At 33.5% G+C, this 14,032-nt stretch overlaps 1 protein-coding gene across 1 annotated transcript in view; it reads left to right on the forward strand.

Annotated features, from left to right (window-relative positions):
• The first annotated feature begins 3,746 nt into the window (after nt 1-3,746).
• Nucleotides 3,747-14,032, forward strand: part of LOC106708443 — a 55,264-nt gene continuing 44,978 nt past the window's right edge. The window contains exon 1 of the mRNA XM_045681034.1: nt 3,747-4,055. The gene's annotated coding sequence lies outside the window, so the exon portion shown is untranslated. The remainder of the gene's footprint in view (nt 4,056-14,032) is intronic.

A 14,032-nucleotide genomic window follows, 5' to 3' on the forward strand; every position in this document is an offset into this window, starting at 1 on the left:
AATCATAAAAGATATCTTATTACTTAGTAAATTATAACAACAATATTGAACATGTGTTGTCTGGTTGTCTCGCACATAAACACAATAAAAAATAAGTATTTTTCACTGGAACCGACTGCTTTGTGCAAAGATTGTTTTTTCATTTGTAATAACTTTTAATGCCCGTTGACACTATTGTTGTTTATTAAAACTAGAAATCAGTAAAGTTAATTAAAGGCATTCAAATAACGGTTTTATGTTTTGAATATAAGTAACATAACATAATTGTTAAATCGCTATCTCTTATAATATAGACTATTCAATAAGAAACCAGAGAGCGATTCTACTTGTGCACATTTTAGTCTATTTGTTACGCCCCCGAGGCAATTTATCCTTTTTATCCCCAATACAATAAATCTGAAGCCTCCACCGCCTGCTTATTGCCTCTTAATGGAAGGCTCAATGGAATTAAGAGATTCCTAATAAAAACCAATATTAACCTCCTTATAATAAAGATGGAGAATAATTAACAAGTTAATTTGTATAAATCATCGGAGATTAGATTTTATTTTTATAGAAACAGATATATTAATCTCATAGACTGGTCGCTACATTGGTGTGTCTATTCCTTAATTAAGTTCCAGATCTCTGTTTAATTTGCGGGAATCCAACGACAATAAAATGTTTTACAAATTTTGTTCAGTTAAATGTAATTCATCTCGTAACTCAATCGTAAACTCATCTATTGAACATTCCTTTCTTTCCCTAAAACAAGATGCAACAGAAATTCCCAAAGACAACGGAACAAATAAAAACATGTGAAATACCACCCCTAAATTCAAGTTATCTGGAAGTATTAACTATGGTCATACAGGAAGGACAAAAAACTTGAGCATTGCGAACGGATGCTTTATGTGCGTATGCAACCCTCTGCACCGTGTCTATAGCAAATCTAACTAAAAAACAATTAATTCAGAACTCTAATACAATGTGATAAAGTTTAAATTCGCTCTTTTGTGTTATCGAGTGTCAAATTACGTGCTACAGATGGACAGAAGGTATGGACGAATGGCAAGGATGCATTTTGATCTCATTTTAATGTTCAACATTATAATAAGAGCGATATTTATTTATTAAAATTTTACTTAATTAAATTGTACAAGTATTGAATTGTGTCCCTCGAAACACGTCTGCACATACACAGACTGACGTGGAAAACTAGTTTGTGTAGTTTGTAGAAGATATAGCATTTGGCATTCCATCTTAAAAAATAGTAGTTTTAAAGGCAAAACAAAGTAATTTATATACGTAGATATTTTCTTTGATTTATACTTTTCTTCGTTTGTATATCTCCACAATGTTGTTTTTCATATACTTGTATTTATGGAGTTGTGTTTTCCCAGCAAACTTGTACTATAAACAGTTATATCCTGTGAAATCAACTGTCGCTAGCGGTAATTTCTAAACAACAAATCAATTTCCAAAGGGAACCAATGCACCTGCACTTCTTTTCAATGACTGGTTTTAAATTTGTAAAAGAAATTATTCGATTTGCTGTAGTGGCCCATCCCAAACAGAAGTTTATAAATGTCAAAGGTTACATGTATGGATATTTGGTACCACGTAACTCCAGAATAGTTGAACGGATCAAGATGATAATTGGAACAGACATAGATTAAAGTTTTAAGTAACGACCCGGTTAATCAATTATTTCATTTCAAGTGGACAAAGTCGCGGGCAATAGATAATAAATATATGTCGCAATCAGAAGAAGAAATCAACTTTAATAAATCGAAATTAGAACACGAGCTGCGTTCGAAGAGACTTCTTGTACGATGCATGTCTGATATCAGTCATTCTGGAAATATGGATCGTAGCTAAAGCATTGTTTGTTGTACATGAGCCTGTGAATCAATTATAACCAGTTGAGAAGTGATAACCAGTGTATTCCTTGATTCCGATATTACCCACTACCGCTCACAAGTGATCTCAATCAATAATAATTCTGATAGCGAGCCACCCCGGCTGTTATATATATTTAATGTAACCTTTAATTTACCTGGTTGCCACGAAAAGAAATTTAAACAGCTACCGACTTGAAGGTAAACGTAAGATACAATGTTCCGGTCGCAACGCAAATAACATTTCTCTTCCATTTAAGAATCAAACAAGCCGCTATCGGCTGGGTATTATTAATTATAATAACAAAGAAGAAACCTTCGCTTTTCATTTATTATCAAAATATTTCCGAATCAATGGACTATATGTAGAGTGAACATGCATTTTAATAATTTGTTTAATGTCATAAAATTCTGTAAGTAATTTCATTCTTTTTTCTGAATTTTAAATCTCAAAGAATCAAAGCTCTATTCATGTTCTTCCTTAATATCATAATATAATAAAAGTTATGCGCTTGTAAATAAGATTTCTTATTCAATTCGTCTTGGGACATTAATACAGTCATCTTTAACTTCTCAATAATCTTACTGATATTTTTAAATTTCGCATTATGTAACACTATCATAAGGAATTCGTATCATGAAACACTTTTCATTTGTATAAACTCGTAGTCTCTGTAATTTAATTACTCTATGTGAACGCAATGAACGCCATTAGCCTGAAACGCAGCCTTATGATGTTATTAATTAACGAGTGAGCGCAGTTGTTCTGTACCATCTCGACCTCCAAGTGCTAATTACATATCTGTTTGTTGTATACACAAACCATATAAACATTGAGGTCCTTGAACTCTAGTTGATTCTTAACAAAATATTTCGTTTAACTATTGTTTACCAGACTGACTGTACCCTCTGTAGATACTCTGGGGAAGAATATTCTTCAAGCGGGACATTACTCTTTAAAATCGATGAAGCCGTTAAGGCTACAGGAGTCACAACTGGATAGAAGTGCTTGATAGTAGCTTGGTAAGTGGAAAAAAGGATATATTTGCCTTTGATTCAAATTGTTTCACAGTTTTTACACATGTTTCGATAGTGGAAACAGATAAGAAATGCAGCCGCAATATATGCAAAGCGCAAGGAGTAATTCGGCTTTCGTTCCGCTCCCCTGATCCCGACCTCAGCAGTGCTTACGATCCGTAACTGAGACCGCAGGTTCCTTACTTTTTACTTCCTCAATTTATTTATATTCCAACTAGTTGTTGCCCGCGACTCCGTCCGCGCGGAATTAAACAAAAACTTAAGAAGTAGCCTATGTGTTCTTCCAGACTGTGTTCTACATATGTGCCAAATTTCATCAAGATCCGTTGAGCCGCTCCGATGATACCTTCAACGAAACATCCATCCATCCATCTAAACATTCGCATTTATAATATTAGTAAGATAAACAAAAATTTTTTTTATAAAGTTGAAATGGATTGTTTAATCGCAGCTTAAATAATCATTGCAAGCGCTACCTTGCCTTACAGTGATTTGCTTTGTAGGGGTTGAGTTTAAGCCCCATAGAAACCCTAATGATATCGAAGAGTTGATACTCTTTAGAGAGTAACAAAGACGGGCATCGAGTCCTGTTATATGAGTTATTTAAAACAATAGACGCGCACTTGTATCAAACGTCAATGCTGAAGTGTAACATGAAAATAAACTACTTAGATTAATAATGACGTCACATATTTTTTCTATTTTTTGCAGTCTGAATTTAAAGGGTGATAAAATAATATATTTAATGTTCAATACCAGTACCAAAAAATTTGTTCCACGAAGTGTATGGTGCTGTCTGGCTAGGCAGTAGGCACAGTACGGCGGCCGGTCGCGCACATTACGCACGCGTTCTACGAACTGCGCCAGCGCAGCCGTGATACGAAAATTAAACACCCCCTACACGTTAGTGTGTTTTATCATACGTGCTTTTGTGCGTGTGTGTATTTCTATCACACGTGTATGGTGATATACGCCCCAACGCAGTGTTGTGCGTTTCGTCTAGTTGGATTTCGCGGTGTAATTTTGTTTTTAAATGAAATTGTGACAATGTGGTATTGAAAAGGGTACATTTTGTGTGTGTGTGTACTGTTTGGATTTTTTTCTATACGTGCTCGGGTAACCGGCCAACATTTTGAAGTAAGTTTTCTGTTATAATTTTATATCTACTTTTAAAAGATTTTTAAACAGTAGCAGACGCCCAACAACATTCGTAGCACGAATTAGCCTGCTCGTCAGGTGAAATACCAAGACCACACAGAAGACAGGCGTGAAGCGCCGGAGGCCAAATTCTAGTCCCCTTTCCCTTCCCACCCTTTTCTCATAAGGATAGTATTAGAAGGGGAAGTAGATTTGACAGATGATGGGACGCATAGGAAGGAGATATGCGTCACCTCCTCTGTCGATTAAAGGTAAGCAACGTATCTGCAAATGCGGATGTCAGGGCAGGGGTGTTTCAAGAGGCCACTGACTCGTTTGCCACCTTATAATATAAAAAAAACAACTAATCTTATTACAGAATATTTATTTATATCATGTTAAGTTATACATATAAAATGGCAAGACAATGTATTGAAGGAACAATTATAAATTCTTATTAGAATCGCTAATTAGAATTCAGATCGCCTCTGATTTCTAACAATGACAAAAATAACTTGATCATTGTATAATTCATAATAGTTATTATGTTTCCATTGTCTTGTTTTAAAAAAGTGATGACATCTAGTGTGAGTAATAGAAAATAAATGACATGACCTAGACCTCATATTAAAGTTATTTTTATATTTTAAATTATCAACAGACACTTCAAAGATATATAAATATATACTCTACACTTTTGTTTAAATGTTTCAAGTGAAGAATATACGAAAAATATTTTTTTATGTAAATGATATCGTATACAGATAAAGAGAGATATTATCAACCCTTTGCACCGAGTCGATTTCATCCGTTGAACTATGTAAATATAAATGTTTAGATGGATGAATGTTTGTTCGAATATCTCAGAAATGGCTCAACGAATTTTCATACAATTTGCCACAAATGTAGAACATAGTCTATAAGAATATATAGGCTATTTATAAAGTTTTTATAATGCCGCGCGGACAAATTCACGGGCGACAGCGACAAAATAAACCGATTTGATATAAAAATAAAAACTTTAAAACAAAACACTGTCGAGAACATAAATATAAACTTTAACATTGTTTTTTCAATGACCGAGTAAATTGCTCTATCGATGTTCTGTACCGGAAGACTGGTTCATTCCCACAGAAAAATAATAGCTCAAGACTACAGAATAATAAACAAGGTCATATTAAAATCTTCATTGTTAGCGTAAGAATGTGTACATTAAATGTCAGGTCATTCAACTGCAGTTTTTTTGCAATGTTTTGTTGAAAGCATACATTTTGTTATACAATTTTTTCACAATATTAAGAAATTCGCTCGAGTGGTACTGGGTAATAATAAAAATTGTTATGCACAGGGGACATTTTAATTTGAATCTGTTAATTTAACCGAGGCAAATATGTTTAAATATAACCTTAAGTTTCCACTACCGAAACCTTCATATAAAACATATATTCATTTCCATTTTATCAACGAGTGTGAGCTAGTATTTATATTTATCATCACTTATAATATGATTTAAGTAATGTACAGTTTATTTAAATTACAACATTTCATAATTGAATAGAAATTACATTGAGCAAATTTACATAAAGTGTTTCCACTTGTCTCGAGGCTTATACTATTTGTCCTCCCCTCCCCTACCACTATCAAATCTGATATAATAAAAAGGGAGCCTATTATCTATAACGTCATCATATTTAGCAAATTAGATAACTTCATTAGAATAGTTCAATATTAACAATCCGTAAATTGCCGAAACACTTCTTTAGAAACATATTTTTCTATCGGTTTTTTAAGAAAAAAATGAATGACGATAATATATCATCCCATGAAAATCCTCATTAAGTATTTTTTTTTAATAAGAACTCTTTAAAAACAATAAGAAGATAATTGACAGAAATGTTTATCATTTATCTTAACCACAATAAACGTAGTACTGATAGAAAACGTATCAATTTCACCGACTAATTGTGAAATTCGACAGTTTGCAATTTCACTAGGCATGTTTTAAACCGAGAGGAGATTGTAAATTCAATAATTTAAAAGTAATTTTGACGCATACGGAATGTAAAACATGAAATACCGATTATTTTATTAACATTTATACATTTCAAACTTTACGTACTTAGTAGTATTGTAGTTTAAACTTTAATCAAATAACGCTCACAGAACTTCGCTTAACAGGATTAATATTTGAATTCGAGAATTTACAATAATTTGATAATGGTTCTTCCAATGCATGTATACATGATAATTTTGATGCGTACATTATGTCTTGTAAAATGGTAAACTGACAAAGTTGACAATCGTTCGGTGACATGATCACAGCTTCCTGCCGAGCGAAGCGTGAGAATGATGCATAAAAGGCGATCCGCGATGCCGGATGCAATCTCGACCAGAAACCGAACTGGTCTACAACATAAACATAATCAATTAAACTTGTACACACTGTATAATGTACACTGTATACATCGTACACTGTACACTGTACACGGTAAGATTACACAGTATATGTGTACAGACATGTCCTAAAGCTCGTATCCCGTGCGGATGTAATAATGACTTTGGTAGTAATTACCATTCTGTTTCAATACATTTCTTGATACCTTTGATATGAGATATTTTAAATAACATTTTTGTGTGATAAAATTGCTCCTTTTTAATTTTGTTAAAACTGAAAAAAATTAGATTAATTTATATCAAAAATTTCAATTGAACTTTCTATCTAGTTTCTTTTCTTTCTATCATGTTTCTTTTCTTTCTATCATATTTTTTTCTTTCTATCGTATTTCTTTTCTTTCATTTGTTTCACAGTCAGTTCTATGACAAAATTACCTGACGTTAGACTAAAAACCCATTCGATACTAAGTGGCGATGTTATAACACTCTAGAAGATTCAAACATTATAGTTAGGTACAGAAAATATCTAATACTTATAGTATAGAACAAAGCTTCGCTCAGTTATAATGGTCTTAATTCAGACATTTTATAGGCAGATTTAACCAAAGAGACTTAATACTAATTTATAAATGCGAATGTTTAGATGGATGGATGTTTGTTTGAAGGTATCTCCAGAACAGCTCAATTGAAGTCGATGAAATTTAGCACAGATGTAGAACATACTCTGAACTAACACATAGGATACTTATTATGTTTTTATATTTAATTCCATGCGGACGGAATCGCGAGCGACAGCTTGTATGCTATAAAAATAAAAGCTGCAGCTTATAAAACATGAATATTTAACTCTATATCTATATTTAGTATCAAGGTATTTCAGTTTCGAAGAGCCGGTCAACTATTGTCAATGTTACTTGAACATTATGCAACGATTTTATACTGAATTTTAAATTACAAATTACATATGTTTACGACAAGACAATAGACACAATAACTCCACGATTGACACGCTTATTACCAGGGAATAGTGACTAAAATGGTTTATTATTAGGCATTGGAAGATCTTTTTTTTATTTAACATTGAGCCAACATCCGTTTCGAGCACTATTGAATAAATTTTTAAGTATTTGAATATGTTGCGCAATGAACTTTAAAGTCAACTTTGCAAGAAATTTACAAATCCACATGGATTAAAACTGTAACTTCTTCCAAAACAAGTAGGTTATAAACTCGTTTATATATTTTTTAATCTGTAAATGTAATTGAAAGAATTTCTTCAGAAAAAGAAAAAAGAAAAAACCCTGCAAAAAAATAAACAGTTAAAAGCCTCACTCGAGATGTCATGAATTATATAAGACGTAAAAATAATTACGAAACATTTAATTTTAACATAATTTCTAATTTATAACAAGTATTCCTCAATATTCGTAATCCTCTTTTTTGCCAGATTTTGACGTCGCCAAATAATATATACAATCCACTACCAATACCACGAAGATAAGAGATAGATAAAGTCATAGTGTTTAAGTAAGAAAAAATTCAAATGATATGATAAAGTTATGTAAAATTTGTGTGTCATTAATAGTGTCATAAGATATAAGTTTTTATGCATCTCTTATCGAATTAGGTAATAGTTTTATTGCAAAATTATCAGAAATAAATCGATTAAAGAATTGATTCGTGAGCAGCTAAAACAGTCTAGACGTTTAGGTTCGTTAAATAATTAGCGCTTCGGTTACATTGTTTGCAACCAAATATATTATAATTTCATACATAAATTTATTTCCTATTGTCAAAATGCTCGTATGTTTGGATAAATTATGTCACAATACAATTTATTTTGTTTATAGCTACGGCCATTTTGCACGAAACTTCCTAATTCCACATCAGAAATAAAAAATTACATCAATCTTATTATATTACAAAATGCCATTTAAATGTGTTAGGAAGAGAATATAAGTTAAGTAAAGTGATACAGGCTGATGATAAAACCAAATACTATTTGACAGAAAAAAAAACAAAATCACTAACAAAGAATACAGTAACTAGCATCGGTTAAATAAAAAGTAATAAAAAACAATTGACTCGCGAAGGGGTAAGGTCGCTGGCGAGTTAAATAACTGACTAGTTAGGTGGAGTAGAAAAAGTGGTACAATTATCTCATAGCGACCATTAAATTAAGATTAAAATTTAACCGAAACCAGCGCAGTGCTGGCTGCGTTTAAAATGTTAACACGAAACTGTAAAGGAGCCTGTACAATAAACTTATTTACGCATAATAAAAGGCAAATTTCTTTTGCATCGCCGCTAGCGATTAGTTTTACTTTTTGACACAAGATGTCGTGGAGATTTAAAGAGATTAAGCTTTATAGATTTTCCCCAAAACTGATATCTAGAAAGTAAAATTAGATAGAAAAATAGATAGATAGTAGATAGTAAAAAATTAATAGTAGTAGATAGTTAAAAAAATCAGTTTGTGTTATTCTGGAATATATGTAACATTTAAGGTTTATTTTGTGAACTGAAAAACATATCATTCCTGCCGCCGAGTTTCGTCATCGGACGACCCGACAGACCGCCAGGTACCATCCATACCATCTGGATGGCTGGCATTCCACAACAGTGCGGTTCTCGCGAAATTTCTTGCCGCGCACGGCCGCGTTGTGGAATGGTCTGTCCTCGGCGGTATTTCCAAACCAGTACGACTTAGGGTCCTTCAAGAAGCGAGCGTATCACCATCTCAAAGGCCGGCAACGCATCTGCGATTCCTCTGGTATTGCAGATGCCCATGGGCGTCGATGAACACCTTGGTGTTCCCGCAGCTCGTTTGCCCCCTTCTCTTATATAAAAAAAAAACATATCATACATTAGTATCAAACGACACGACGCGTTGTACGATGTACAAACTCCTTAATAATAAAGCCGTAGATAATCTGTTCCCGTGGCGTGGCCGAGGCAGTTTTGTGAATGAAATGGCCAATAATTGCCCCCGGGGCCATTACGTGGAGGCCAACCCTCGCACCGCTGCGATCATTGCCAATGGACTAACTCGTTTTGTTTTAGTCGAAAACCATCCAGTGTTAGCCTGGATGCGCAGGGACTGGTTTTCTTGCGGATAATGCTAGCAAACTGTAATTGTCCAAAATGCATTACTGGTCAGGTCAGGTATTCTGATGTATAAAAAGTTTATATTTAGGTATTTACTGACTCTAAGGATTATAAATTACCTCGTGTCTTATTTAATTACATTTTTGGTTAAACAATATTAAAAATAAAACCTTAATTTTACATATCAATGATAATGTGACGCATGTTTTGTAACTGCGTATATTTGAACAATTTAAACCCATGGTTATTCTAAACTAGTATTCTTCAAGAGTATGTTCTACATCCATACCAAATTTCATCGAAATCCGTTGAGCCGTTTTTAGGTTAACATTCTCTTTCATAATATAAGATATATTCCATGACAAATAAACTTCAATCAATAAACAAAAGTACAACGAACTTTAGAAGTAAACAAAACAGCGCATTTCACACGCTTTAGAAATGGTATTAGAACATGCGTTATATTTTTTTATAAGTTTCCCTGAAGAAAAAGTTTTCCGCTATTGATTTGTAATAATTTTATAAAAGGTAGTTTTAGTTTTCTTAGATGGCAGCACTGCTCGACCCCGCCACTCTTTTGTGACAACTTCCGGCGAATGGATTGAGAGTGGTGGGGTTGAAACAGCGTTTGATTATTGAGTCAGGAGCTCGGGCAGTCGTTGGACATCCGTCGATGTGATAAGTCGTCTAGTGGAATTGACCGTTAGAAATGTTGAAAATGGAATAAAAGTATTCACTGTGCAATGAATTGGAGTTTTTCTTGACATTTCAGAAGTGGGATATAAAAATCCAGGTATGAACGCCCTCAGAATTTTAAATACTAATTTACATTAAAAAAAAAAAAAATCTTTAAAGTACAAAGTAGCTATAACGCTTGTTAATTTTTTTTTTATTTTTTATTTTACTTTCGATACGGCACAAACATGACACTGTCATACTGTATTTGATCACGTCTATTTTCCAAAAATACAAATTATGCATATCTTCTATATCTATCTATCTATCTATATATATAAAAGAAAGTCGTGTTAGTTACACTATTTATAACTCAAGAACGGCTGAATCGATTTGACTGAAAATTGGTGGGCAGGGAGCTTAGAACCAGGAAACGGACATAGGATAATTTTTACCCCGTTTTCGATTTTTTATTCCGCGTGGACGGAGTCGCGAGTAAAAGCTAGTGTTACAAAGACTTTTTATTGAGATCATTATTTACGTCATTATTAAAAATAGTATTTATTTAATGACTTATTGATTTATAAGTATCGAATGTGATTTTAACTCGTATTTTCACATTTCTTTATTTATATTTATTTATACTACCTATTTTGAATTCTTTAGAATTTTAAACGTTTTACGGGATATTTGGAAATTGAATATGGGTAATGATTTCATAGTTATACAAGCGAGACCCCCCAACAGGGAAATAAATAATAGAGGTTTCTATTTTATTATGTATGAAACTTTATTTGTGTGTGAATCATTTACTTACTTTTTATTTTTTTTGTATTTATGTCTATTGAAATTACTCGCTTCGAACGATTAAACAGTGGAGAAATATCATGTTTTTGGGATACCGATTGAGCGAACAATGAATGTTCGCTTTATAATGATTGAGCGAACAATGATGTACGCTGGATATTGATTGAGCGGGCAATGATGCTCGCTGGACTGTAAGAATCGACTGAACTTAATGACTGAGTGAACAATGATGCTCGCTGGACTATAAGAAACGACTGAACTTAATGATTGAGTGAGCAATGATGCTCGCTGGACTATAAGAAACGACTGAACTTAATGATTGAGTGAGCAATGATGCTCGCTGGACTGTAAGAAACGACTGAACTTAATGATTGAGTGAGCAATGATGCTCGCTGGACCGTAGGAAACGAATGACTTTAAATTTGACTGAGACTGAACTTTGATGTAAATAAGAGAGATTGAGACATGATTCCAGGGATTTAATACATTTAGATATGACGTCAGACGATGACTAAGTTGGAGGTACGCTACCTTGGAGGTACGCTAACTCCACCAAGGAAGCGTAAGTACGCAAAACGGAGGAAAGTAAAGAGGAAAAGAGCTCCTTCGACGTCATCTACTTCGACGTCGTCAAGTGAGAATAAAAGTAAATGTGTGTATGTTTATGTACGTTTATAAAAGTAAAGTTCTATGTTTGTATCAAGGATTAAAAGGTTCTATACAATTAAATCAATGAGTATAAAATGAAATAATATCTTTTGCATTTGAAAGAGGTAAGATTGGGCTTAAGAAGTACGAAAATTTTCCGGAAAACGTAGTATGAACTCTTGGCACTTCACATGTGCGGAGCGTTGAATGAAGATTAGCTCGTGATTGTATGTAATTGATGAGTGATGATGAAGGATAAGAGTCTGTATATATAGTTGCCTTACTGTAAGAACTTTACATTCCCTGTACAGGTTAGCTGTTGGATATCTGTATGGGCGGTTTGTGCTGCATTTTAGTATACCGCGTTGGGCTCTCTCGAGCGGAAAAAGATTTATTTTATTTGAACCTCCCCAAGACGAAATACAGTAACTTAGCACAGACTGACATAGGGAGTAATATAACATTTTAATGATGTCTTTTATATGTACAAACCCTGATGTTTTGAAAACTGCAGTTAATTTTCTGATTCGCTGAGTTAATTGATTACGCTAAGATATCTAATTGAGGTAACTTTTTCTATAGTCTGGCATTTACACATGATATTCGGGAACCTGTTTTGGCAGGTAGATGAGGTGTGTGAAAGTAGAAATAGGGACTCGAAATTCTGCGGGTTCTTAATGGAAAATGTTACATGCTTTGTTTTTCTATATTTAATGTTAATCTAGTAATTTCTGAGCCACATTGAGATGTTGTTAAACGCTCCTTGGGCTGATGCAAAAGTCTCAGGCCAGGTGTCTCCGTGGACAACTAAAACTGTATCATCAGCATAAGTGATAATGATACCGCGATCGACTGGGAGGTTGCAAAGCTCGTTTATATAAACTAGAAAGAGGGTAGGCCCTAGTATACTGTCCTGCGGAACACCACAGCTAACAGTTAAGGGGTCACTTATATGAGGTCCTATCTTTATGCTCTGTGTCCTATCCGAGAGGCAGTCTTTGAAAAGGTTAAGTTGAACATTTTTGATTCCTTGTTTTTAAGACCTTCTAACTTGTTTAAAAGTAGCGGCATTGGCACAGTGTCAGGCCTTTGCAAGATTTAGAAATAGAGCAATACTCTTCTTTCTGATAGTTTTTGGCGACATATTCTGTTAATGTTAGTACAGCATTTGAAGTCGACCTATTTCTTCGGAAGCCAAATGGATTTTTAGAGAACATGTTGTTGTGTTCTAGAAAACTGACCAATCTATTGTTAATTATCTTTTCAAAAACCTTCGATAAATATGTTAATATGGAATTGGGCCTGTAGTTACCAACAATCATTTTATCATCACTTTTGTGCATAGGTATTTTTTGCCATGTTTAAGAGATTTAGGAAAGACTCTTGACTGTAGGGAAAGATTAACAATGTGTGTTATGACTGGTGCAAGTAAGTAACTATTTTGGCGTAGTACAGCGGAGGGAATATTGTCCAAGCCCATGGAGCTATCGATTTTTAACGCGTTAATGGTGTTCAGAATTTCAGGTATATCGGCATCTGTTAGGATCACGGAATTTAGTGTTGTATTAGTTGGCTGTAGACTATTACTTATATCAGTGTCGGGAGCAATATTTTCTGCGAGAGCTTTACCTATATTAACAAAATAACTATTCACATCGTTGACTGTTTTTTTTTTATAGTTGGTTGTTTTCTAGAAGATCTTGTGATACCTTGGGAATTGTTTTAAAATGTGTAATTTCGTTTATGATTCGCCACGTTATTTTCATATTTTTCGATTTACTAGCTTCCCTCAGACGTTCTATTTCATAATTGGCTTTTGCTTTTCTAAGAAGGGTTTTACAGTGATTTCTATAACGTTTATATGTCTTAATAAAAATAACATTAACAGGTTGGTTTCGTAATTTCATATGCATTCGATCTCTATTTTTCATGCACCTTAATAGTCCTGTCAAGATCCAGAGTTTTTTTTAGTGTCTAGTAATTGGTTTAGATATATTATCTAAAAGATAGTTTGTGGCCAAGTTACAATCAGCAGTAATAAATATTTTTGAGAGGTCTGATGCTTTGATTGTTTCAGAAACTTCTTTGTAATTAGTCTTGGTAACAGTGATAGTGAAAAAGGGTTTTGTTTGGTTAGTATCCATGACTAGGAAGGAATATGGTATCGTGGTCGGTGAGAGCATTTTGAACATTATGTTCATATCACCTGTTATTACGATGTTTTTTTTATAATTCTTACATGAGATTAATAGTTCTTCTCATGATTTAAGGAATGGTATTACATTATGAAATGATTGCGATCTGTTAATGGACTTTAGGATAATACCATTTTTTTATTTGTTATA

This window comes from Papilio machaon, chromosome 14 (assembly GCF_912999745.1).
Source record: "Papilio machaon chromosome 14, ilPapMach1.1, whole genome shotgun sequence".
Lineage (NCBI taxonomy): Eukaryota > Metazoa > Arthropoda > Insecta > Lepidoptera > Papilionidae > Papilio > Papilio machaon.